Consider the following 27710-nt stretch of genomic DNA (forward strand, 5'->3'; position numbering starts at 1 on the left):
TTTATATGCTAAATAAAAAAAGCTAGAAAGAACTTCTTTTTCTCTTCTTTCATTATGTGTTCCTTGTATTTCCTGGAATGTTCCAACAGGCAGTTGCAGGATTATACAATCAAAACTGAGATTATTCAATTAACTGAGAGAAGGGATTTTTCTAGGCTGCTTAAAATTCTGTGTCTTGTTTGTTTCTTCTGTTGCCTTTATCTGAGGCCTGAATGAACTCTTGGGGGGGGGGGGGGGGGGGAACCAAACTGTATTTAAAAAAATGCAAAAGACGGACTCCTTCAGTTAAATACAGGGTAAACTCTTCAGAAACAGCTTTTACCAAAAAAAAGATTTGACATGAGATGATAGTGTAAAAATACCAGGCAGTAAAAGAAAAAGAAGAAAGTCACCTTCTTTAAAAATATTCAGATGACCTTATTTGCAGAGTGATGAGCAGAAGCTAGTGCCATCAGGAGCTGTGGATTCCTACCCACAGTTGCTAACTTCCATGATTTGCATGTGTGTGTGAGCATTAACGTCACTTACTGCTTTTCATAATGCCCCAGCTCCTGAAAAAAAGATGTCTCATGATAACAGATAAAACATTGAAAATGAAAGGAAATAAAAATAATTCCAAACATCTTCTTCTATTATCTCATTGTTTTTGAACCAGATTCTCACTTTTGGGGAGGGACAGACTCATGAATTTTAAATGTTTATGCCAGAAAATCAGACTAGCTAACCTTGTTTTATCATAGCAGGAAGTTCTTTTGTATTTCTAACTTGTCTCATGTGGCAGTCAAGTATTAAAGCTGAGATTGTTCCTCAGAAGTTGTATGTGTCATACTTTTATGTAAGAACATGTTCTTTAACACTTACTGTTAATTGTCACCCTGAGGTCAAAATACTGGAAATGGGGTGGAAAAGGAACAGAAAAGGGATTATGTGATGAGAAATGGCTGAACAGACCCTTCTGCTCCGTTCATATCAGAGCCAAATCCAGCCCCAAAACGCAGTGAAAAAGTTAAAGCTTCTATTCACATACAGGAAATCTCAGAGAAACACAGTGGCAAAGGAGACAAACATTGTGAAAATGTTTACAAAGTTCACAGCAATGATCAATGTTTTATGCTTTCAGTACAATGCTTTTGACCATATTCATGCAAAAGAATGAGATAAAAACTAATGCCATGGTAATAGACAGCTCTGAGCATAGTCCGTTTTGTACCAAAGCAGACTTATTTTCTAATGGCTGTTAGGATGAAGGATAAAAACAGTTCCTTCCGGATAGGCTGAAGCCTCAGAGTAAGAGAGACCTCTCTGCTCTGAGTTTTGCCCCAGAACAGTTGTTCTGCCTCACTCATATCCCTGCCAGGCATCCCTGGGTTTGATTTGGCAACTCCCACAGTTTGATTGTTTACCTTTGCATCCACCCCCTCTTACCCAACATGTCAAAAGTCATGGAGGTTGCTCTTCAAAAAAAGCCATGAAGGCTGTAAAATGCACGCCAGAAAGACTTTCAGTGTTACTGATGAACTAACAGCTATGCTTCTGATGGCACAGGGCCCCAGAAGCTGCGATTTGTTTTGAGAAAGTGACCCTGAATCAGCAAACTAAGGAAGAACATTAGGCTTTGCTTCACCTATTAAGTGGGACAGTTAGGATAGCACATTGTCTCCAGTAAAGGAGGAGGAACAGAAAAGTTAGATTAGCTTCATAAACCTTGGTCAGAAAAGAGATTTTGAGAAATCCCGTTTGCAGGAGCACACCAGAAAAAAAGTATTAGACTTTGATTCTTCAAATGCTTACAGGGAACCTTTCCTGCTTAGAGATGTACCACTGAACAAAGCACGATTGGTTAAATGAGTGATGTTACTCTAGAATGTACCCTATCTACCATGATGGAGAACACAACTTTGTAATGGGACAACAGTGACACATTTAAATACCTGCTGTTGGTCAACTCTCCCTTTGATCAGATGACTGAACTTTGACATAAAGCTTGAGATTGACCTCAGTGTACATGCTTTGAAATAGCCCTTACAGCTAAGCTGTGTTAATGTGATAGATAGCACAAGCTAACATTTGTTCCATCATAAAGTGTTTCCTGAGTGTAGTTATCCCCTAATCTGTTTAGCTATCTCATGAGCCCCATCCATTTTAGACATGTCATGGAAATAATAAGTTGGTGATGCGGCCAGCTGTTGGACAGGCACTACAAAAGTAGCTGTCCTGGGTTAAGATGGTATTTTCTCTCTGGCCTTCTCCTTAGGGTTCCTGGTCCAATGTCTGAACTAGCAGAACAGGGATTTGGAGTGCTCCTCATCACTTCAGTGCAAAGGCAGACAGATTAATCAAATCACTTCCAAGAGCAGTTTTAACTACAATGAACTGATTTTCTATAAAGCCAGTGAAGAGTACTTTCTTTGTAGGTTTTTCTGGCAGGGGGGTAGAGCTGCCAACAGAGTGTGTCCAACAGAGGCCTCCAAAGTGGTTTTCTGACCTCCGTCTCAGGCTTGCCATTCACTTGCCTACCATGCAGGGGCTTTGCATTGATCATAGTTTATCTGTCACTCTAAAGACAGCAACAACCAGCTCAGACTACCTCCAAACTTCCATTTGCATTACTATGCCAGTGACACAGATTTGTACATACTGGAGTGCATTTTCCATCGGCTGCTTTTCTTGTTGCTCTTTTAGCTAACTTCCTTTAGATACATCACATTACCCTTGCACAGAAATCTTCCAACGCTTCTCATTGACCTCTTAGGGATCCTGCAGAAGAAAGATGTCTTGTTAACAGTTTGAAGGATTTTGTGTCACACTTGATTCCACTGAGAACAGTGCCAGAGTGCTTGATAAATATGGGCCCTAGGTTGTCCTGACTCTTTCATGCTAAGAGATAATTCAGAGCAAAGAAACCATTTTCTAAGTAGTCCTCTCTTTCACATAATAACCATTCCTAATACTTCTACAGCATGTTGTGGCACTCCCTGCAATAAACTATAGCCTAATTCACTAGCCCAGCCTGCTTGTGAGTAATGTATTACCACATTTTCCAGATAAGGTAACTGAGAAAGAAGGATTAAATGATTGCCTAAAGCAAAATATAAACACAAGCAATGAAGCTGTGATTAACTAGCTTGTAATTTCCAACTCCTTATTAGAGAATAATTAAATATTTGGCTAATAATTTGTAGTTAATGGCTTGTGGCTACATAGGACTTTCCTCCTTTTTTTCCAACTGCTGAATTTCACTAGAAGACTATGAAAAATATAGTTCCAATATTTTCTGTAGAAATACTTGTTACACCAATTCCACCTTTCTAACTGTGTAGGGAGTTGCACATACTGACAGAGGCAGAGGTAGGAGGGGAGAAAGGTGAGCTTCAGGGCAGCAGGTAGGAGGATGTCCAGAAGACAATCTCTTCATTGCAGTTTAATCTGTACAGCCTCTCGTAATTCTCCCAGCCCAAGCAAGAACACCCCTGGCAGAGCAAGATTGCATAGCTAGTTCTATGCCATCTCTGCAAGAACATTCACAGGGTGCTCTCTCAACCAAGCAAATCCTGTTCTTGCAGTGTCCTGCAGAGACAGGAGGAGGGTGAACAGATCCTGCGAAGTCTATGGTAGGGGAAGTCCAAGGCTGATGTAAAACCAGCTTTCCTGCAGACCATAATTCCAGCAAGTTGGGTATTTGGAGATGAAAACAGGTAAATGGAGTTTTGCACTTCAGACTTGGGTGATACAGTCTTTATGCTTGTCTTAATATCCAGTTTGAAACACTGAGCAGTGTTTGATGATGTATGCACACAGTTCATAATATGAAGCAGGCTTAAGAAGTTGTACCTTCAATGTGCTTTTACTTATAGCATTCCTGATTCCAATATGTGTCCTTCCTTCTATGTAATTGCCTCTAGATCATAGGACTGTCTATACCAAATGAGGCAAAAGGTTGTCCCAGCTCAGGGTCAGGGCTCTAATGGTGGCCAACTGCAGATGTGTAAGGAAGACTATTAGGAACAGGGCAAACAGATGATATTCCTGGTCTCCAACCATTTACAGCTGAAAGAATTTCTAAGACAAACAGGGTAATGGAAGTGGGGGAGAAATAGGGTAAGGTTAGGGACAAACAGAACAGTTTGAAGCCCCATGCCTGCTGTTCTCAGAGGTTCATGAGACACAGATAATTTCCTTATGATATAAAATATATAGGATGTCTCAATTTTTCTCAACACACAGGACCTTTTGTGTGCTTACCCTTTTGCATAACAGCTCTTGGCCATGGGAGTCTTGGTTAGTTTCAATGGAAACAGTATTGATAAGGTACCTTCGCATGCTGTAGTGAATGATTTTTTCCCTTATTTGGTATGTGCGTATTTTTTTCTGTCTCTGGAATATGGATATATTTGCCCACTGTGCTTCATTATCTCCCTATTGGGGTTGCTCATAATTAGACTTTAATTTCTTAGCATTAAAAATAAAGATCCATATTTATTTCCCATTGCCCCTATTTGATGACTGGTGTTTGTAATTAGAAAGGAACACTAAATTGTAGGAGGAAGAGCCCTAACTTAACTGCTCTGGAAAAACAGACCTTTGTGTGATGTGCTGTTCATACGAGCACATGCACACAAATACATGAAACAAAAAGATTTTCCTTTCCTTAAAGGTCTCCTAATTTAAGTATTTGGAGCTGAGTTTCAGCTTCTTGTGAGCACACCTTGAAAGGAATTAAAAAGTGGTGAGGCACAGACTATTCAAGTGTCTCATTCTTTTTCACTCTGAACAGTATGAACATAAGTGAGCTCACTGTAAGCTTTTTCCAGATTCATTTATATATGTGCCTATATATTTGTGCATGTATTTCCCAGTTTATATGCCTTATATTACAAACCTTTGTATCCCAAAAGTTTGTCAGCTTCTAGTTAGAGCAATCGTATTTCTGTCCTTTCCTTTTTAGCCTAAGACCTGTGTGATTTGTCTGGTATTTAACACAAGAACCGCTACATTTATAAATGAGACAGAGCCTGGCAGAGGCACCAGATTCAGAGACATATTGCTAACGTTTGCCCTGAAGCTGTGGAGTGTGTCCATTCCCGCATGCTCAGCTGCATCTGAGAAGAACAGCAGTAAATTAACCTTGCAAGTCTGCAGAGCTCTAGTGTCTGTCCTGCACATCTCTGGGTGAAAGATTTCTCAAAAGAACAGCAAGGCTTGCTCATGTCTAGTACTGCAAACTCTCTCTGAGCTTTCTGATTCATAAACCAGCTTGAGATCTGATTAGAAAGTCTGTGCCATGAAATGGGCTGTCCTTTGCTGCTATCTCCGAGAGCTTTAAATAATCCTAGCAGGGCAGTGTAATGTTTTGTCCTATGGCCTGTGTCAGCTGTAGCTGGCAAAAAGCACATTAAGGGCTCTTCTGGTCCCCTCCAGCCATCACTTTGAAGCTAAGCATTTTGACATCTCTAGCCTGTGCACCCTGGTGCAGTTGCTGTGCTTGCACATGGAGTAGTTTTGCTCTGAAGACCTACTGCAGAGCAAACCATGATGAACCTGTGCTTAGAAACTGGGCCTAGGGAAAAGAGAGTGATGCTTGCCCGGGCCACAAGAAGATTGAGAGCCTATAGACTTAGTGTGGAACAAGAATATGGTGAGCTCGGTAGGGGGCAGTCTGCTTGGCCTGCGATTCCTCTCTATGGCCTAGAAGCCTGGAGAAGAAAGTGAATAATCCTTCCAAGAGGAGCTGTGCCAAGCTGTGATGTTATTGGTGTCCCTTGTGCCCACCATGGCAGTGTAGGACTGGCAGGCAGATTCTAAAGGAGACTGAGTCCCCATACTAGGCATACAGGATCAGCCAAGAAGATAGTGTAGCTATGAGTCAACAAGACAGACAACAGATTTGGCCCTAAGGCCTTTCCTGCAGTATAACATTGACACTAGCGTAGGCATTGACCCTGTGGACATACGTGGTGAGATGTCAGTATAGGACAAAATAAGCAATATGGTCTGAGCTGCTGCCACAGGAACACATTTGGAGCCTGAGTCTTCCTTCCCTTTTCCTTTGAGGATTCAGCAGCATTCCTGGAGCTTTGTGAAAGGATCTGGTGAATGGGGCAAATCATCTTCCCCCTTTATGGACAGTTTTTTATTCCCAGAACTTCTTACTTTCTGTAATTTTTACCAGTTACAGGATGATGAAGGTTTTGTGCTACAGGCAGTCCATGTGGCTTTCAGAGGAATGCTGAGGAGCTGCTTTCCCAGCTGTCCTGGGATCTGAAGAGGGGTGCCTTGACATTTTAAGCAGGAACATTTTCACACAGGACTCCATGGCAATTTGGATTTTTTCTTTAAAAAATCTGATTTTGAGACAGCATACATGGTGTCCTTCACTCAGGAAGGTGTCCTTCACTCAGGAAGGTGCCCTTCACTCAGGCATCGCAAGCACAAGTGCTCATGACAGAGAAGCGTTATGGCTTCACATGAGGGGTGATTTCTAAAGCCTGAACAGTTGTCTTGTATTCACTGATTGGGAAATAGAGTGACACATAGGAAAATAAATAAGCAAATTTCTTTTTCAAAGAGAAGAGTGTAACAGTTTTGTAGTATTTATATTGATCAGTATTCAACTCTCTTCACCTGTTCCAGGGAGCAGAGAGGTTCAGCTATCACCAGCTTACACATAGGCAGAGAGGAGGAACAATGTTTTGCTCGGGTTGACCACCTCACTTTATGCTTTCAATCTGTTACCTGATGTTGGTGATCGAAAGAGTCTGAACTCCATGTACCACAAATATATGTATCAATGACAGCATGTATACACACAGACTTGTTCCTGGAACAAGGAGAAGGAAATAGTTTATGGAAAATCAGTAAGTGTCGATTCCTGGTATACTTTCAGGTGACACTGTGCCTTTTAAAGCAGGTGTAAAACAAAGTGCTTGATGACATATAAATATAAGCCTGTTCCCAAATTTGCTTATTAACACTTTCTTATAAGAGGACATTTCCTGGTTGAAATATTCAAGTTTATGGCAGTTCAACTTGAAATGTGCTTACTAGGTAGTGTTTCTGTACAGAGGAGGTGCACAAAGCACGCTGAGACTTAGGGCTCTGAAGAAAATTTCTTTTTCTTTAGCTCAGCTTTGGAAAAAATTAATCTACCAGAGAGCTGCACACAGCCTGCACCCACAGTGCTGCTGAGTGCCCCAAAGTGGCTTTGAATTCAAAGGATCAGGTCTTCAGGATGGAGAGAAAGAAAAGCTTTTGTTGTTCCACCCATCTGTGGCCTGTGGCCCTGCTGTGGGTTAGTTTGTGCCCCCATTTCACCTTCCCAGGTGTGGCTGCCATATTGTTCCATCTCTTGCTTTCTGTGGAGGTACACAGCTCTGCAGGAAGAAGAGGAGTATCCCAGAATGTGTTGGATGGGATGGAGGTGGTTGTGGTTTTGTTGTTTGTGTAGGAATACTTTTCTTGTTTGGGAAAGCACTTCTTAATATGTTTCTGGCCAAAATCCCTCTCAAGTAATTCTTGCTCAGCTGGATACCAGTGCTATTGAAATCAGTGAGGTTGTTTCTAGGCCTGTTGGTTGAGGAAATTTGTGTCAGCCACATCTACATCCCTTTACCAGTGGATTTCTCTTCAGGTGTGACATTGTTATTCATCATCACTGACATTAGCAACATTAATGGCATTTTTAAGAATGAAAAGGATAAAAAATAATAATTGGTTATCCTATAAAGAGAAACCACTGTCCTCATCCAGGCTGATGCCTTAGATTTTTTTGGAAAGAGGATGCTGTCAATGGCCTTATTAACATAAATATTTTAACTGATTTTATAGAGAGAATTTTTTTATTTTAGTAACAGAGATAAGCCTTTTAAACTCTGAGTATGCAACTGTGCTACTGCTGTACATCAGGGCTGGATTACTGGGTGTAGGTGAAAGCTGTCTACACACCTGGGAGCAGCCTCTCCTCTCCTCTGGCATTGGTGTCTCCCACTGCTGCAGCTAGAGAGAACCATAAATTAAAAAAAAAATTACTCTATGCTGGAATTGAATTGACCAATCTGTCAATAATCTAAGGTGCTAGTAACATAGGAAAGGATATATTTTGGGTGCTTTCAAATTCTACATTTGCTGTGTCCTTTTCAGTTGATGTAGGCTAGATGCCAGCGCCACCTTGCTGAAGCTTTCCCCTTCACTTCGAGGCACCATTTTGTAGTGGGCTTGTCTTTGCCTGAAAGAGAATACCCAGACAGAGGCACTCGTGATCCAATTGTACAAACCAGATCTTTCTTTAGTTTAACACCACCAACGTCTCTCCCAGATAGACCTTGTTGGAAAACTGAACTGAAGTAAGATACAGGGTTTCTGAAGATGAAACAGTGGGGTCTGGCATGGTGGATGGGCAGGTGTCATGGCCGCCACTGAGAGGAAAGGAGGAGTGTGTGTGTGGGGGGAGGCTGTTGGTGTGGCTGCTGAAATGAAAACCACAATGTGGTAGGTAGTATAGATTCTCTTGCTGCACATGGGGAAGCTCTGGGGTGGAAGAGGGGTGTGAATCCTGAAAGGTCCCAGGTCTGTGTGGTTGCATGCATGAGTCTGGGCATGGGGAGCTGCATGTACACCTGCATTGCCCTTGGCTCATATCTCAGCAACTCCTTCCCCACCTTACTGCACCCTGTGTGGCCCTTGGCTCATATCTCAGCAACTCCTTCCCCACCTTACTGCACCCTGTGTGAAGTATTTCACAATTACCTTTTAAATGTAACAACTGATGCTGGTAGCTCTTAGTGTAATGTTTATTATATCTTACTTGAGTGGAATTGTTACAAGGGGAAGAACATCCATGTTATTAGCTAAATTAGCTAAAACTGCTTACAAACACAAACATACACTCACACTTTCCTTTAGTCTCTGTGAAGTACCATTTTCAATTGCCCCAGCACTGCTCAGTGAGCAGGAAAAGCAGTTGGGATATGGAGCTTGGCTTTTGTCCTGGCTGTTTCCTGCCAGTACCTTTCTTACAGATTATGCAGGCTTAGACTCGGAAGATTTACATCATGTTATAACAGAGGGCTTCTATGAAGGAGCTTGGCCAATTTGTCTGCTTGCCATTGGCTATACAACATCCCTTGAAGATCCTGGGAAGTAGGGGATGGAGGAGTCTGGTGGGCGGCTGGTGCCCTGCCAAACCGCACTGCGGGGTAGATGTGACAGAGCCTGTGCTGAGCATCAGGATGAGCTCAGGCTTTCCTTCTAACTGTCCCAGATCTCACTATGACATAAATATGTGCTTCTGAGCTTGGACTTGTAGCCAGGCAGCTTGACTGCAAGATGAATTTGGGCTTAAAACTTGAACAAGCCGACTTGCTTAGAGTGTCAACAGCAGTACACAGGTCCATACCAAACCTCCCAGCTCATGGTCTCTTGTACTAGTCACTGCAGACATTGCACACCCAGTCAGGGAAAAGGTACCCTGTGTCACTCTGTCCATTATTGTACTCATGGCAGCAAGATTTCCTGCAGACACACCAACTTTCTATGTTTGTGCAATGGGATGCAGTCAAATGTATGTATGCAATCTCTAACTGCTGACATCTGGTGGATCAGTGTTCCCAATGGGCAGAGCCCATGGGTTCAAGGCATTAGGATGAGGGCCCCTCCTTCCTATCCATGTACATAATTGCTTGCACTTCTGTCTAGCTTATTTCAGACCTCCAGAGCTTGAGCTCCAGGTAATTGTGTAAAACTGGCATAACAAATACGTTTAAAATTTCTTTATAGTAATTTTTGGATTGGAAGAACAAAAAGGCTGGGGGCAAATGGCCACTCTTGATGTCCAACTTTGTTGCATCTTTGGAGCCAAGGAAGTTGTGATGGGGGAAGAAAGAAGAAAATTCATACAAGGTGGGAGACATTTGGAGAAAGTACTTTCTGCAGTGATACTTTAAAATGGAACCAAGGGGAAGAAAAGGTATTTTTCCTCAGCTTTTGGGCTGCATTATGCTAGTTCTTGCAAAAGGTGACACTAATGAGGACATGCTCTTCTGTTGACTCAGTGATGAGTGTACTCTGGGTTAATGGAAGGTGTGAGGACAATTTGCTCTAATAACTGCCACCTTTGGCATTGGGCTTTCTTTAATCTCAAGTTTAAGGTGTTCAGAGCCTTGTTAGCTGGAGTACTTTTCAGGTTTTCATGGGAACAGATCTCTCAGCTACCTACTGCATGCCCCTTCATTAGTCAGAATGCTCCAGGGTGGAAGGACAAACATATGAACATGAACCAGTATCCTGTTTCTACAGTGCTCCCTATAACTATGCAATTGGTAAAGTCTGAAGGGGAGTGCCTTCATGTGTGAAGAAATTAGAAAATGTGGGCATAGTTCAAGTGTCCATGCCTCCCTGATACTTCCTAAGGAAGACAGGGTGAGCTCTGGTGCTCTTATTTCTTATGCAGATTTGGCTGTTACACATTAGGAATTTGATCGCAGAAGCACTGAGAATATCTGACACATTTCTGTCATAATCTCTTTGCAACAGTGGTTCCTGACCTTATTTTAGCAGGCTTTGCTAATGCCTTCTTCTCAGCCCTGGCCTCAGGGTCCAGTTGTTGTCTCTGCTGTTGTGCCAATAGTTGAGGCTGGAAGGGAGCTCTTGAGAACATTTGGTCAAACCACTCTACTCAAGCACATTCAGCTAGATCAGTTTGCCCAGGCCTGTGTTCAGCTGGGTTTTGAAGGTCTCCAAGGATGCAGAGTCCATAACCTCCCTGAGCAACCTATTCCAGTGTGCAGCCACCCTCACATCTCCCTTATCATTGCTGATTTTCCCCCCTTGTCTTAGCTATTGCCTCCTTGAGCCACTTCCTTATGGTTCACTGTGCACTCTGTGCTCTATCCATCTTTAACACTTGGACATCTCCCTGCTGAGGCCCACCTTGTATTTAGGAAGCAGTGAGCCAAACCAGAACAGCTAGTAATACCACCACAGGACAATATTCCTAGAAAGCTTTTCTTCTTGGCACTACTTGAATGTGTGCTTGGACCAGTCAAGAAACCATAACTTGTTTTATAAACCAAGAGCTTTGCCTACCAACTGAGAATAACTTCTGTGCTTTTTCAGCCACAGGCAATCTTCTCAAATTCTTAAATACTTAAATTCAGTAGATGCCCTGAATGTCAGCAAGGCAAAAAGGCACCTGAAGTTTGCAAGTCCTTAAACAGCGGAAAGCCTTTCTGAGTCAGCCTTACAAAGATGAATGAGCAGGTTTTTAGTACATAAAAAGGACAATATAACTTTTTATCAGCTGCTTCTTGTAAAACTTCATACTCTTTCAGCACTGTATTTTAAGAAGTCCAGAGCATTCTTTTTTTTTCCTTTTGCGGGCTTTGTAAGAGCAAGGTAACTATCAGCAAGGAAAGAGGCTAAAATCAACCCAGCCTGATTACTTTTTAATCTAGAATTTACTGAAGACTTTATGCACTCACATTAAGTGTCCAGTGAGAGCTAACATTTCCAATGGGAGGAAGAGGGATTTTCCTGAAGCTACAGTCATAAAACACTACTCATTAAAGTGCTGGAGTCACAAAATTATGTTCCATACCCCAGAATCAGTAAATCTCAGATAGTTCTTTACGGCAGGATTAAGAAGCGAACAAATAGAGAGTTGAGTGATATGAAGAGTACCCATACTGAAATCCATACTTGGGCAGACCTATTTAAACTGGATCTGCCCAAGATAACAGGCCAAAAAGTCCCTTGTTTGGTTTAGGGTGCCATGGTGCTATGGCACCCCATATAGGGTCCTGGTGTAGTGCTGTTTCTGCTGTGCTGTTGCAATGGTATAAACTATGTGAAATCCCAGCCCACTGAAGTCAATGGGTATCTTGCCATTTGTTCTATGTCAGTGACTTCTGTATCACAGGTGATGCAATATCCATGGTACAGTGATACAAACGTCACAATGTAGGTGTTTGACCCTGTGGCAAAAAAAAAGCAAACAAACAGTAACTGTAGCAGCCAGCCAAGGCAAATAAAGAATTGGAGGAGGAGAAGTTGCTCAAGATATTTTTTTTTATTTTTACAAAGTGTTCTGGATACACACAGAATTTCTATTCTTGTTAATTAGCTCTGAAGAAGAATTAGTCAATGTTTCTTAAACGGTGAGAAATATTTTGGCTGTAGCAGAAGTCCAAAGTAAATGCTCCTCACACAGCAAGAGTAGAAATCAGTGCTTCTTTCCTCAGTGCTGTGGAAATACAAATTTCACAAAGAACTTCTTTAATATTACTCTGTGAGGTCTAGATTGGGTTATCTGTCAGCTGTGTCCATAGGCATGCTGTTCCCTATGGGCTGAGCCCTCTGAAAGCCAAGGGGCCAGCCAAAAGCAATCCCTTCAGATGTGTTTTTAGAGTTTCTGAATATGGTCCTGACTCTGAACCAGGTCTGGCAGATACCGCATCCGGTAATGGTGGAGGGGAGCCCAAGACGAAAATCTGCACAGAGCAGAAGGGACATTTTAAGCTGCATGTAATAAAAGTCAGAAGCTCCCTCTCTCAGTGCTTTTCCACAAAACCCCCAACAGCTGTATTTAAATAATCCAGAAGGACTCTCTTGGTAAAAAGCAGTGCTGTCTCTTCCAGTTCTGAGGGAGCAATGGATATGAACTGAACCTTTTCCCCCACCCTCTCATGACAAGCAGCAGTGACAGCACATGCTGAACCCATTCAGACAGTGGCAATGTTCCCAGTGAAGCACATGCTCCCCTGAGCTTCAGGAGTGGAGCTGGCTAGGCCAGGCAGCACATTGCCCAAGGCCTTTCCATGCTCCCAATTCTAGTTGGAGGGAGCCAGTTATTTATGAAAAAGCAATGTGAGTTTGCCTATATCAGTCACTTCCCTGCAAACCACTGGCTTTTCAAGAAATTTTTTGGCAGTGCCATGTCCTGCAAGTGGTAATATAGTCAGAAGTCTCTCTTGGAACAGCCTAGATATCCTGCAGCTTTGTTGGAGAGTCCTCTGTACTATTCAAAAAAATGGGAAACATATTAGGCTGAATTCAAAAGCCTATGAATTAAGCACAGACTCACGACTCAAGGCTGTTTTATGAATATTTACAGTTTTCATTAATTTGAACAAGAATTTTGCGGATCTAACTGTGTATTCTGCCATTTGTCCTAGTACCAAAACCATTCCTGGAATAAATCTGGTAAAATCGAAAATATTAAAAGACAAAGCAGTTTCCCAGTGCCTGGTGTGAGATCAGTAGACTGAGAACAGAGAGTAAAGTGGTTTTTCTTTCTGTGACCTGCCTTTGGTTTTCTCCCCAGATCTCCTCCTACACTTGTAAAACTGGAATAGATTATACACATTTCCATCTGAGTATTTCCGTACTGCATTTTCACTCCAGCATGTAGTAAATACCCTCCAGTGTACACTGAGTTTAGTGACCATATGACTCTTGGGTGCCAGAATCTGGAAGACTGGACCCAACGTAGACAGCAAAAAAATTGTGCAGCTAAAGCTGTTATTCACACATTTGACACTAAGGGGAGCTCTTGCAACAGAGAAGAGAAACATGCCCTACTCTCTCATGGTCACTGAACAGGAAAAGATGGTGTAAGGCTGCTTGTAGCGTTAGGCTATTCTTATGGCTTTATTTTGGAAAAGCTAAGTGTATTTAGCATCTCATTTGTTAAAAAAGAGCTCTTTTTATGCAGGCAGCTAAAGGTCATACAGCTAGTGAAATAATTGCAGGTGCCTGTGTGCTACTGAGTTCCTGCTTGTCTGCTTGAAGAAAAAGCTTTCTTTTTGTCTTTCTAATCTTTTAGGTTTCAGCCACAGTTTTACTGGCTATAAATTAGTTCATTCCCTATGACCCCTTGGTTTGTGCCTTGTCTAAAAAACAGGGTACATACTTTATCTGAAGGCAAGATCCTCTGTTGTAAGATGATCTCATATGTATTGCCCCCATTATTATTAACAAAGGAAGGAAAATACTATACTTTTATTCATCTTTTTCTGTTTTCTAATGAGCAGGATAAAGGGAGGAGGAAAGTTAAGACTAGCTTAAGTTTTGGGGGGTTGCAAAATAATTGTTAGGGAACAGCAAGGGCTGGTTGCTCCCTAAGGGAAGGCAAGCCAGGAGCTGAGGGTGACCCCAGCCTGGGCAGTGCACTCACTGATGGGTGGCCATGTCCTGTCTGAGCATGGCGGGCAGAGCTGGATGGTGGTAACAGGGTCAGTCGACAGTCCCAGATGAGGCAAGCGATTAACAAGAACCAGGGTCCAAACAGGGAGTCAGGAGCAAATGGAGACAGAGCCATAGACAGGGCTACTACACAGGTCCAAAATCTGTCCAGGAGACAGGGACAAAGATAGGCTGGAGACAAGCTATAATGTACATTCACGGGGTCCATCCACCTAGGGCACAGCTCCAACGCCCACCCAGAAGGCAGGGCCTGAGACAGAACCAGAGACAGATTTGCATACAACATAGCTTGGACAGGGACTGAAGTCCCTGATGGGTCTGGTTAGGGCCGTTAATGCTTGATGCACTGAGCTCAGGGGGAGCCATGGGGCAGGGTCCTGAGTGCACCTTACAACAGCCACCAGTACAGCATGGGATGAATAGTCAGCCCTGCAGGTGAAAACATACTGCCTTCTTACTGAGATATATAAAATAAATATTGTTATACTGCATTGTGGGTTATAGATTCTTCAGAGACATGGTGAAGTAGGGGAAAAACTCATCGGTTGGGACTTCTGTAAGCTTAGGCCTAGTCACGATAGTGAGAACTTTGATTATTAATCATGGCTCATCTGGATTTTTGTCATGGCCTAACAAGGGGTTTTAAAGCCCTACAACCAGCATTGCAGCCTTTCCCTGGCTGCAGCATGAATGGCAGGAATTGTTTCCTCATCTACACCCAAAAGATAACTTGCTTAGTACTTCCCATTTGCTTTTAACCTGAACAGCACAATTAATGAGAAACAAACTCATATGCTTTTTGAAAGAGAAGCACTTAGTTCTTTTACAGAAGGCAGTTTATTTTAATTGCACCCTTTCTCCAGCATCTGGAGAAGTTTGTCTGAGTAGGATATTAAATGGTGTACCTCCTGCTATGACAGATCATTTGTTGGTTGCTCACTTACTGTATGTTTGCATGATGGACTGGCTCAAGCTTGAGGAAAAAAAAAAAACTTTTCTTGTTCTGGTTGCATTTTCTGTCCAAACCTGATAAACAGCCTGGTTTGAATTTTGGCTGCAAACTTACATAACTTCTGTTATCTTTTATATTATGGTACCCCAGTTAGCTCAGTAGTACTTCTCTCTTCTGACTGTCCAGGTTGTTTAGGAAGATGCTGCTCAGTGTAAGGGTATCACCAAAGGTTTTTATCTGTGAAAGACAAGTCTAGAGCCTGTAATTAACAAGATGTGATGGTTCCTTGTTAAGTTAGTACTGTCTTCATCACAGCTAGGTCTCTGACATTTTCCTGTGGGCCTTACAATCCTCGCATTTTGTCCGGTGGAACTGTGTGATCGGACAGGTATTGTGGTAGCAGGTAGGGAGATAATGGTGTCTGCATGAACACCTGGTTAGTTCTTCTGGCAAATAAGAATTTTATCTTTGAATAAAGTTGCTTGTGTCCTCTCTGTTTTAGATGTCCTGCATTTCCAGTAACACACCTCTTATTTCTGACGCTAAGCCATGATTGCTTGCTCCCTGTCACATGTATTGCACCTGCCTACTTAGTCAGTCAGATGCTTCATTTCACCTTATGATTTTGGCTCTTCTGCAATCTAGTCGTGCTCTTGATACATATGTACCTACATTAAGAACAGATCGACAACTTCAAATCCCCAGTCTCCCAGATGAAATTTGTATATAATTGCTTACATCAGAATTTCACTGGTTTTCTTTCTGGCTAGTTGATTGGCTCCTCTGTTAGATCAGCTTATTTTAAAAAGTATTTGAAACTGAGAGCTTTTGTAAGCTGAGAGACCAGTATTGCTTTTTCGGCCAAAAAGATCATGGATCATCTGCAGCTGCTCACCTTTCCACTGGCAAGTGCTTCCTGAAAGATGTTACCAGACTGTTGAAGGCTGGTATGACTCAGCCAGACCTGATACAAAAATAGTAACGTCTTTCAGATACTTAGTAAATGATGAAAGCCACTCTGTCATGGTATGACACTGATCAACTTCATTCAAAAAAGCAGCCAGGAAATAGCTGGGAGCAAATGATTGGATTTTGGATTCAGTAATGTGCTAAAATAGATTAAAATTTCAAAATACTTGCAAGTAGCGCTAGCAGCTTCATACTACATCAGTTATAAAATAGATATGATAAGAACTGGTACTTTGTTACCTGAAGACTGTACCACACACTGCAAACATGCACAGATTGGAACTCGTTAGCTTTCACTGCAATGATTGCACCAAGAGAATAGCAAATAATTGATGGTAGGGAAAACATCTACAAAAGATCATATTTAAAAAAAAGAAGAGGGGACACACTCATGCCTATACCTCATCATGGTTTCTCAAAGGACTTTTTAAAAATGAAACTGTGATCAGTTTAAAGTACCTACTTCTGACACCTGTTTCCATGAGAACAAGAGCACCAGCTAGAAATCATGTAATTGGAGTTCTTTTTGGTTGCACAGACGGAGGAAACTGCAGATATCACATATACAAGCATTAGGACCAGTCAGTATAATGTTGTTAGGAGAAGAGGAAGGTTTCATGGTGTGTTAAAATCCCTTAATATGCTTATAGGAACTCCTTATAACTAATATTACTGTTATTTTTTAACAAAAAAAAAAAAAAAAAAAGAAATAAAGGTAACTTTCAATTTAAAGCTAAAATGATTAGTAAGAAGTAAATTTCACTTTGGAAAACTGCACCTCTCGAGCTAATAACATGAGGTTTGAAAAGGAGAAACTAAGTATAACAACATTAATGTATTATTCTGCACCTGTAGAACTGTGTAGTAAGCACTTATTTGCCTTATATCACACCCTTTCCTTAATGGTATTCCATTGCATTTAATTTTAATATGTGCTAGCAAAACATCTTTTTATGTGTTGCTGAATCATATATTTACTTGGAGTGAGTTACAAAGAACAGTCTTAGTTTTCTATGTGATTTGCCTAAATATTTTCTTGGACCAGAATTGTTTTGCAAGGAAAATTCAGGCATGAATTTCTACTTAGTTGGGCAATACTGTAAAATCTGGAAAGGAATATAACCAGCATGATGGAGTATTTTATGTCTGGGGAAGTCGTCATTCAGATGTCTTTCATGTAAAATGGAGGTGTGGCGATTTGTGCAGTCATTTAAAAAACCCTATCATTTCAGCCATGGGCAGAGAAAACCATAATCCTAAGGTGCAGGTAGAACCTCGGTGACTGCAACTACATGTGCAGGTACTGCATCAAACCATCAAAACTAATTTCAACTCATTTCAAAACTGATTTCAACTTTGATTATGAACTGCAAAATCTCTGAATGTTTTCAAAATTGCAGATCTGAGCAACCCTGGACTAAGTATGATGGCTTCCTACTTCCACAAATTTACTCTTTCTCTTAAGAAATGCAGACCACTCCTTCATCCAGAAAGTGTACTGAAAAAACATAATTTATGATTCATAACACCTATGAATTAATACATAGTTTAGAACAAAGTTCTACTTAGAGCAATATCTTGTTTCTAATACTGGTCAATAATTGATGTCCTGGGAAAAGTATAAGGAAAGGCTTATGTATGGAGTAATCCTGCCTTGATATGACTACTCCTGGCCATCAGTAATCTACATTTAGTTTTTGTGTGAAGGTATAAAACCCTTTTGCCTGTATCTGGACACAGGTACTTAATTGTGTAATCTGTTTTCTTAAGCTCTGTCTTCAGTAAGCTGTTGCATGCCATGTTCAACAATATTTAGTTAATTGTGCTGATCCTATCTAAAGGCAACTTTTTTTCCCAAAGGAAAAACCTGCAAGAAAACAAGGAACAAAGCCTGGAGGCTGCAGGTAACTTGTGTGCATGTTGCTTTTGCAGAAAGAGGTTGGACAGCTTGTAATTGATGCAATTTCTTGCAATAACAAAATGTTCCTGACCTTTTGTTGATCACAGAGCAAATCTACTTTTAGTATGTCAAGTAAAATAAAATATCGCTCCTATTCCTCTTCTGCTAGTTCTCAAGGACGGTGTTATATACTAGGCTGCTTAATAAGAAATTTGAACGAAGTAGATTATAACAGAATGTTATATTTGAAGACCTTAATGGCCACCAAACAGCTACCTCAATTTTCCTACTTCAATATTTTTCATATTTACAAGCAATTAGAACATGCATGAACATGTGTGAGGGCAAGGGAGCTGTCAGCATGACATTGAAGAACATAACATTTTAATGCAGGGAGATTTTTGCAAAATAAGGAAATAGGAGAGGGTTCATTGCCAATTCCTTATGTTGACTGCTAGGCAGATCCTGCAACAAACACTAATGGCCCTGTCAAGAAACCATGCTGCCACTGCAAGAATTAAAAGTACTTTATTCTGCTTATTGGCACCTGGGGATTCTAGTTAAGCAAACCACAGCTTTGCAAGATATAAACCCAGGGACAAAGCCCTCAGTTTCAGTAGAAGAGAGCTTGGAAGGGAGCAGAGGTCAGAGGAGAGAAGAGCAAGAAGGACACAGTACCTGACGATGGAGGTCATTCCTACTCTGTTCTCCCTTTCCACCTGGGAGATCAACACAACAATAAGTTTTATCAGAGGATCCTGCTTTTCTGCCTTGGCTGTGATGTCTTCTGTGGAATCCTCATGCCAAAAGGAGGAGACAGTTGTGAGCAAGCTAAAACAGCTTTATTCCAAACATAAGGTGATCCTTCCCCTCTCCACTGCACTGGTGAGGCAACATCTGGAGTGCCAGGCCAGTGCTGGGTACCCTAGCACAGGAGAGGCATGGACATATGGGAGTGAGCCCACTGAAGGGACTGGAGCATCTGCCATAAGAGGAAAGGCTGAGAGAGCTGGGATTGTTTAGCATTGTCAAGAGAAGGCCCAGAGGGGATCTTATCAATGTATATAAATACCTGATGGGAGGGTGAGCCAGACTCTTCTCAGCGGTGCCCAGTGAAAAGACAGGCAACGGGCACAAACTGAAATACAGGAAATTCCACTTAAACATAAGAAGAACCTTTTTAACTGTGAGAGTGGTCAAACAGTGGAAAAGGTTGCTCAGAGAAGTTGTCGAGTCACCATCCATCCCTGGAGATACTCAAAACCCAACTGGCCATTGCTCTGAGCAACTTGCTCTAGCTGATCTTTGAGCAGGGGGGCTGGATTAGATGATCTCCAGAGGTCCCTTCCAGCCTCAACCATTCTGTGATTCTGTCTCTTGCAAGTACAGGTACTTCTCCTTTTCTATCATTTTGTTTCTGTGGTGTGGCTTCTCCAAAGCCAGCTGGTAACCCAAGAGTCACCTTTGCGAGGAATGAAGTCAGAATTAGGAATCTACAGAAAAAGATCATTCTTGGCAGTCATCTCACATTCAGTCCTTGAAAGCTCATGTCAAGTAGCTGAAAGAAATTGCTGCCTCTGTAACCACTGTAGAGTCATAGTCAAATATCAGTATTTATATACTCAGTAGGGAGAACTAAGTGAAAGAGTCTGAGAATTGAAAAAGTGTCTGAAGTAGAATTCAAAATCCTTTTCAATAGTGTCAGTTTTACAGCTATTACAGTTGTTAACAATTCAGCTGTAACAGTGGTGACATGTGGTGCTCTAAACGAAAGGGAACCATGATAGCCTGTCTGGATCCAGCACACCCATGATGTATCTCTGCCAGGAGTTAGAAGAGTTCAGGCATCACTCAGCCACAGTGCAAATGTTATGGGATTTCACAGAGTGGCTAAGGGATGTGCAGGGTGATAGGATTTGGAGTATTGTTACTGCTGGAGTTACAAGATATGGATCATCCAGGCTTTTCCTGTGATAACTGGCTTGAATGCCATGAGTAATAATTATAGCAGTGACATTTTTATTCTTTCATGATAGACAGTGTCACAGTGCTACTAGGCAGGTTTCAGTGGGGTTTCAGAGCAGATGATGGTGGTTTGGAGAGTCTCTTTCAGTAAGAGTCTGGGACTCTTCCTGGGAACTTCATTCTGCGTTGGAGGTTGCACCATGAGGTAGGACTGGGGGCACTGGAACTCTCCCATTCTCCTTGTGGTACAGATTCTTTACCTGATCACAACCTCTCTTGCCTCCTTCCCTACTCGTGGAGTGGTGGGTCAACACAAATAATGCTGGCATCCTCTGAACAGCAGGACATGGAAGAGACAGTATGACAGGGTAGTACTGATTAGAGTCAGGCTAAGCCATGGAAGGCAGCACAGGTGGTATACAAGAATACTCTTTCAAATACCATCGGAGTATGAATACCTCATAATTTTTTGTATTGATTACTATCATGTGCATTCAAGAAGTATGATGCTACCAAAATATCAATGGATTGCCTCTCACTAGTAGTAATGACTGTGAGAACAGTATGTGAACAATGTAATTTACTGCTTCCACTCAGGAGATGCAATTTGAACAACAATGTTAACACTACACTGAAGCTATGTCTTAACATGCATTTTTAGGTATTTTAATTAAAAAAATAACTATTGCGGACTGTCATATATAGTCCTGTGTCCAATATATAACAGCATTCATTGTCTTTGTGAAAATCTAGCTGGAAAGATATTCTAGCCCTCACACATACCCTATGCTGCAGCTTGCTATAAAAAGTTACAAAAGTAACTAATCCTTGAAAAGTTTTCCTAACTTAAACCACCTTTCTTACCCGAGAAGGCAAGAAATATCCAAGAGATACATGCAGTCTTAACTTTCTTGATATTTGTTTATCCCTAGATACTATTTTCAGCCAATTTTGTTCCAAAGAGTGCTCATTAATATTTTATTCTGGATGTCTCTATAGAGGAAGAGAAAGAAGAGCAGAAACAGCCTAGAGAAGAATCTGAGAGGCCACAGACAGGTTATCCTCTTGTACGACATTAACGGCAAGAGGATCTGCTGGGATTTCTACTAAAGGTGAGGGCATTCAGCTCCCTCTATTTGCAGAGATATGAGGGGAATCATCGCAGTGACTTGCCATAATACAGTTTTCATGGCTACACTCGTCCATGCTGCCAAAGGAAAGAATCTTTTGTCTGTTATAAAACTCTTTCCAGAGGGGACACTTGCTTTTGTTGTTGTCTCTGGTCAGATCCACCAGCACTGATTTAATAGGAGATGGTGTGGGAGCTCTTGTGCTGAGCTCAGAAACTCCAGCACATGTGGAACATATTTCTGTGTCATTGGATGCAACTGACGTTCAGCTGAAATAATAGTCCCTCAGGGTAGCAAAGACTGAGCACATACTCCCTGCTGTGTGGTTATGAAGTCTAGTGGCTTAGCTATTAAGGATGTAAGTTATGATACCCAACTGTGAGTGACATTCAGGTAAAGTCACAGGTGATGTCACAAGTCACATGCTCCAGCTTTGTCCAGGCACTCAATAATCATATGGATAGTCAGTAACAACTAAATGGAAATGTAAAAAGATGCTCCTAATAATCTCTCAACTATTAGTACCAACTGCTACCTGAGACCAGTACTTTCTAAAAGTGCACAAGTGGATTTAGCTGTGGGCTAGCATATCAAATCTTTTTGTACATGCAGTATATCAGCAGATGTGCTGTATCTGGGACCAAGACCTCAGTGGATGTGATGGGAGCCAACAGCTCCTCTAAGAGAAACCAGTAGTATCTCCTCTATACTTTTGGAGCAATTTGCCTCTCTCCATTCCTGCCTGAGGTGAACTCTAGCTAAAAAAGATGGTGGTAGAGCAGTGCTGGCAGAGCATCCACGGTACATATTTTTGTGCTGAAAGAGAAGGTTCTAGGGAGAGCCGGTTCTCTCTTTGAAGTGTTACGTACTTGTATTCCTCACTGTAACTAACATGTTCTTATGCAGCAATTTCCAACTGGTGAAATGTCCCTAGAAGAAACTTCCTCGCCAGCTGCTCCAGGTCAGAGTAATCACTGACATCTCAGAGGTGCAAAATAACTCCTTCGTTGGCTTGCCATTTACTTGGTATATCCACAAGTACATTAAAGTTTTGTGTAAATAATGAAAGGTGTTTGCTGTTGAATGACACTGGTGTCCCCATATTGCATTGTATACTGTTCAATATTACTTTCATTCCCTGACTTGAGCCATAAGTAGGATAGCAAAATGTAGCACTTTCTTTGGGCATCTGCCTTTTTTAACTATATGATTCACAATACCTTGGAAGAACATTGGCTGGGGAAGACCAGCGCTGCACTCTTGAAAAGGCATTGACTGCTCAGGAAATTAAATTTAAAATTAGTAGGGAAGCTAAAGTGACTTTACTTTGAGAAATACAGTAAAGGGAACAAGCAGCAGCAGCTGGCTTCATTGAACAACAAGCGATACCAAGAAAAGGTAGGAAATTCTTCTTATTTACCTCTCCTGATAACTATCAGTTGCCTAGCATCATTGTGAAGAGCTATGTTATTTGGCAAAAAGGAAAGCAAGATGCCCTTTTTACCTTGTGAGAAAAATAGCAATAATTTATGGTACCTTGAACTGCTACCTGTTGATGCTCAAGGAATTACTTATCTAAGGCATAGTACTTGCTGTTCTCAGGTTCAACAGTAGGTCATTTTCCCTTGTTGCTGGGCTTTAGTGCCCAGATACTTCCTGCTTAAAAAGTTATGGGGGTACTGGATGATGCAGGAGGGTCCTGAAACTAATTCCGCAGTAAAGATCACAAAGTACAGGTGCCATCCTGCAAAACATTCTGGTATTGTCCTATAAAACAAAAAATGAAAAGCTAGTGAAATGTAAAAGGGTTTTTATCCTTTTTGGAGATGTACAACTTGCAAGGAAAGGGAGTGCCTTCCTATGAAAATTGTATTATGGGAATACTGGTGTATTTAGGAGTCATAAAAATTAGCAAAAAATGCAAAAAAGTCACAATCATTATCTCAGAAAACAGCAGTAACATACAGTATTTAATAGGCAGGAGAAAATTATTGCCATTTTTCAGAGTGAATTTGGTGTTGCTTGTGATCATATTCATAGCCTGAGAAGTAATGCCTTGATGTAATTTGGTACTGTTGACAGAGATGAGGCTGCACTGACCATGCAAAATACTGAAAGGAACAATAATATTTTCCTAGAGACAGGCAAAATATTTGCCAAGGTCTAATTCCACAAACTTCCGCATAAAGAGGAAAAAAAAAGCACTAAGTTAAAACTCTGTTTGCCTCCAAGGACAAGACTAAAACTACCCAGAGCCTACCTCAGTTGGCTGCACTCCTGAGCAACAGCTGCACGACCGACTGAGACAAAAACAGCCAAAAAAATGATATAATAAATCTGTGGCAATGAAGATTCCAGAAATGTGCAAGATGGATCTGTCTAATTTAAATTGCCATTTCCTTTAGGATTTATAGTCAGTCCTCAAACATAGGACTTTGTATCTTCCATTTTAACAATGGGTATATCACTTTTCTGCAATTCTGCAGTATAAATTATTTCCAATAGAAGGATTTGAAGTGCTGCAGTTACATCAGTTGGCAAAATATGGCATCTATAACACATGTGTTTTTCTAGACAAGTCTTTGTTTCTGTTTTCTGCTTCACTTCAGCATCATGAAAATCTACAAGCATTTGAGCAGATTTAGACTGCTTTTTAGCCCTGTGCTTTTGAGAAAAACTAAAGGGAGGGTTTGAGTAGAATATGTGAGGTTTACTTCAATGAAGCTTTCTTCCTTTTCAGGCTTCCCTTATACCTGCTACAGCAGTTCTGTTACTTGCTTTTTCTCCATGTGTGACATTTGGATTGAATATAATGATTTTGCATAGATGTGGCAGACATCCGTGCTGATTTTCAGCCTTTCTGATAAATCTGAAAGCAATATATCCTGCATGATATATGATTGTGTTGAAATATGCTTAGTCTCCGAATGTTTGCCCTGTTAGTTTTTGGAATAACCCAGAGTGACAATGGGCTAAATTCATATATAATGAAACTTCACAGATTATGAAGAAAAGGTAAGATGGATGAATTTTCCCTGAAAACTCTTGCTAAAATTATTACAATAATCAATGTTATTTGGACATATACTTCCACTATCTTTATTTTAGAAATAGCACAAAAACCCAAACCAATGCAATTTATAGAAAAGTGTTAATACAAAATTTCCTGGCATTTATAGCCTCTACCAAATAGTTTTGTGTAAGTTGGCTGTATTATGGGAAGAGGTCTTGTTTTAAAGATGTTCTCTTCATTAGTATATACTTCTAGCAGACAGAGAAGTGAGAGTGTTTTTCTGAGCACGAGTATTTTTTGGATCTGCACTGGAAGGAGCTCAAACTAGAGAGCTATAGAATCCCTTTCTACTGTCTTCCATAATTGAGCCCACACTTGGTTATGAGTTCACAGAGCCAAATAGTTCAATCCAGCTGTGTCCATTCTGTTCCTTGCCTCTGATATCCACACTGTGTTTTGACAGGAGCACGTCACACAAGTCTGCTGTCCCACACAGCTACAACACCACCTCTTGGCAGGCCCTTCTGCCATGCACACCATTCGCATGGGTAGTCCTCACAAGCCTCATAACTCTTCCCTGAATTTGCTGTACAAGCAAGATGCCTTGTCCTGATGGCAAAGATGAGCCTCAGAGGCACTCATTCCTAAGGGCTGAGGAAGTGGAGGGCTGAAAATTTCCTTAGCCCTTACTGTAGCCTAGTTCCCAGGGCACTACAGGTTTTCTGTCTGGAAGGGTGCTTGCTCCTTTTCCCAGTCTTATACCACGCATGCAATGGGCCTGCTTCTTGAGAAGGAATGGCAATCACTATGGCCGGTGTGATAGCAAGATACACCACAAACTCAAGTGATAATATATGTTTCTTTGTGGTCCAACACATGATCTTCTGAAATTCCTCATTTTGCTCTTTCACAGGAAACCATTCTGTCTTCTTGTTTTTTCCTAGAAGTCAGGAAATTTCCTTTCTCTCCCTTCCCACCATCAGTCTTTCCCCTTCTGTTGCTTTCCTGTAGTGTCCTCAGAAAAATACCTTCTTCCCTTTCCTTGTAGTTTTTGGACTAAAACCACTTTGTGGAATGTGATCATAGTATCAGTACAGATACTGTTTGCTCTCTGTCGTGGCACCAGGACACTTTCAATTAACATATTCCTTACGTAAGGAAAGGGACAGACAAGCATGTAATGGAATTGCTTTGCTTTAAATTACAAATGTGTTTTTAAAAATATTTTTCTTTGTGACTAGAATAAGAAAGTTCGCAGTTGGTAAAATGTCATTGATTTTATTTTAGTTCAGATTGTGAAAAGATCTCTTCTTTAATTACAGTGTTCCTGAAAGTACTTAAATAACATTTTTCTCAATGATTTTTTGGAGTTTTTTCCTCCTCTTCCCCATTGTATTATAAAAGAACCAGATGAGTAATTATATAATATGATTTTGATGAAACTATACTAGAGCTAATAAGATATTTAGCAATATTTTTGCCATTTAATCTATTACATTTACTCTTGTTCTCAACAATTTCAAATTAAAAACAAACTTATGGCCAGTTTTCTGTGAAATTTTAAAATAAAATGCACTCCTACACAAATTAACATCTGCTGTCACTTAATTAAAAATAATTATGCAGTCTTCAGAATTCACACTGTAAGTTCCTGGTAACCAGGAAGATACTGGTAATATGGGTTAATATTGACACCTAGGCTGAAACTTTATGAATGGTTTTATTTTCCTCAGTGTTTGTCTACGTTGCAGAAAGCAGCTTCATATAGACCTATTGGAAGCCGACTAGCCATGGCATCAGAGAGGGAAGAACTTGGTAGAGAAATGAAGACTGTGTGAAACACCAAGCTGTCTACAGTTAGACCTCCTGGAACTTGCACTTAGTAAAGCTATCTTGAATATCTCTACAGTAGAGGCGTACCATTTGACATAGTGATGACTGTTTTGACAGGAGGCAGAATAAGTAACAAAATGGGTAATTGATTTCCCTGGCTACTGCAGTCCACTATTCCTGAACTCCCTGACTTCTGGAGAAGTACAGGAGTACTCTGGATATTCACTTCCCCACACTGCAAATGCAGATTAATAAAGGCAGAGAGAACAGCTTTTTTATCCAGTGTTTTTGCAGGGCAGCATTCTCACTTTGCTGTTAATTGAGAGTGGAAGCAAATGGCTACCAAATTGCCTGATGAAATATGGTCTCAGATGGAGAATAATTAGTTAACTGGCAAGTGGTGCAATCCCTTGGTCATTGAGCTGTCTAGTTTTGTAAAGCAAAAGCTGGATGTAGACACACATGGGCATACCTTTCAGCAGAGCATCCTCTGCACTACCCTGTTGAAACTTTATCTGTGGTGGCAAAAACCTTCCACGATAGCTCTTGCTGCCCTCCACTCTTCCTGCACAGATTTGTTTACAAGGAAGATAGTCTGTAAATGCTCTTAGAGGTGAACAGCCTGAAAGAGAGATACCATGAAAGAACCAGTGTGTCCAGTACCAGAGAGAACTGATGAACTGTAGCAGCCCTCTAGCCACCCTACATTGAGCCCAGCAAATGGCCACCAAGCTGATTAGAGGGGTGGGGCAAATGACACACAAGGAGAAGCCAACAAGTTTTTTTCAGCCTGAAGAAGAGAAAGGGATGATCTAATTAATCTAATTCAAATACCTCTATAAACACCCACTAGAAAACACAGCCAGAATCTCCATTCATGTGAACAATGAAAGGCCAAGAAGCAACAGAAACAAATTGTAGCGAGGAAAATTCCAATCAGGTAGAAGGAGAAAAATTTTTCACCATGAGACTGAACCAGCACTGTTACAAGCAGCCCAGAGGGGTTCTGGAACTTCAGTCCTTGGAGATACTCAGAAATTGACTGCCCTGTGCAACGTAGGGTAACTACAGAGGACCCTTCTTTGAGCAGTGGAGTCGGACAAGATGACCTGTATTATTCAGTTATTCAAAAAAAATTCCATCACTAACCTGTTGTCTAGAATAGCAGTGAGATCCCTACCACAAGGCTCTGAGAACAACTTGTAAAGCCAGAGATGTACTTCAAAAATTTGAAACATTCGGAAAAGAAAGCTTGAGGAGGAAAGTTTGCATACAGAGGGAACAAGATTCAAAAGAAAGAATAATGGACCTTGTTAAAGCCCCTGTCTAATTCTGGCAATAGCATCTCCGACATCCCACTGACTAATTTACACTGTATTTAGCCTTGATGAGATGGTGACATTGGGTATAAAGCAGGAGGGGACCAGCTCTTAAGCCACTGGCAACTCTCAAATTTCATAGGGGTTTTAAAACACTCAGCACTTCCAGGGACAAGTGGCAGATTTTGACAAGGTAAAAAAAGACACTAGTGAGTGAATGAACTGGGAACTCTGTTATACTTTCCTTTCACTACATTTTTCCCCTTAGTGCTTTTTTTCATTATTGTTCATGACTCTTCCATTTCTCTTGCCTATTACTTTCTCTGACATTTCATCCAATTACATACAACCATTTTTTCTAGGGTGTTACACACGGGTCTGTGAGAAGATAAGGAGTAAATACACGTGGTACTTCTGCTGATTTCAGGGTCCT

The 27710-nt window shown here is 41.1% G+C and overlaps 1 protein-coding gene across 1 annotated transcript in view; it reads right to left on the minus strand.

The window, feature by feature from the left end:
* The window catches only part of MTHFD1 (methylenetetrahydrofolate dehydrogenase, cyclohydrolase and formyltetrahydrofolate synthetase 1), a 127468-nt gene that overhangs the window by 44365 nt on the left and 55393 nt on the right, over positions 1-27710 (minus strand). The gene's annotated exons all lie outside the window — the stretch shown is intronic.

The sequence above is a fragment of the Accipiter gentilis genome, chromosome 25 (genome assembly GCF_929443795.1).
Source record: "Accipiter gentilis chromosome 25, bAccGen1.1, whole genome shotgun sequence".
Classification (NCBI taxonomy): Eukaryota; Metazoa; Chordata; class Aves; order Accipitriformes; family Accipitridae; genus Astur; species Astur gentilis.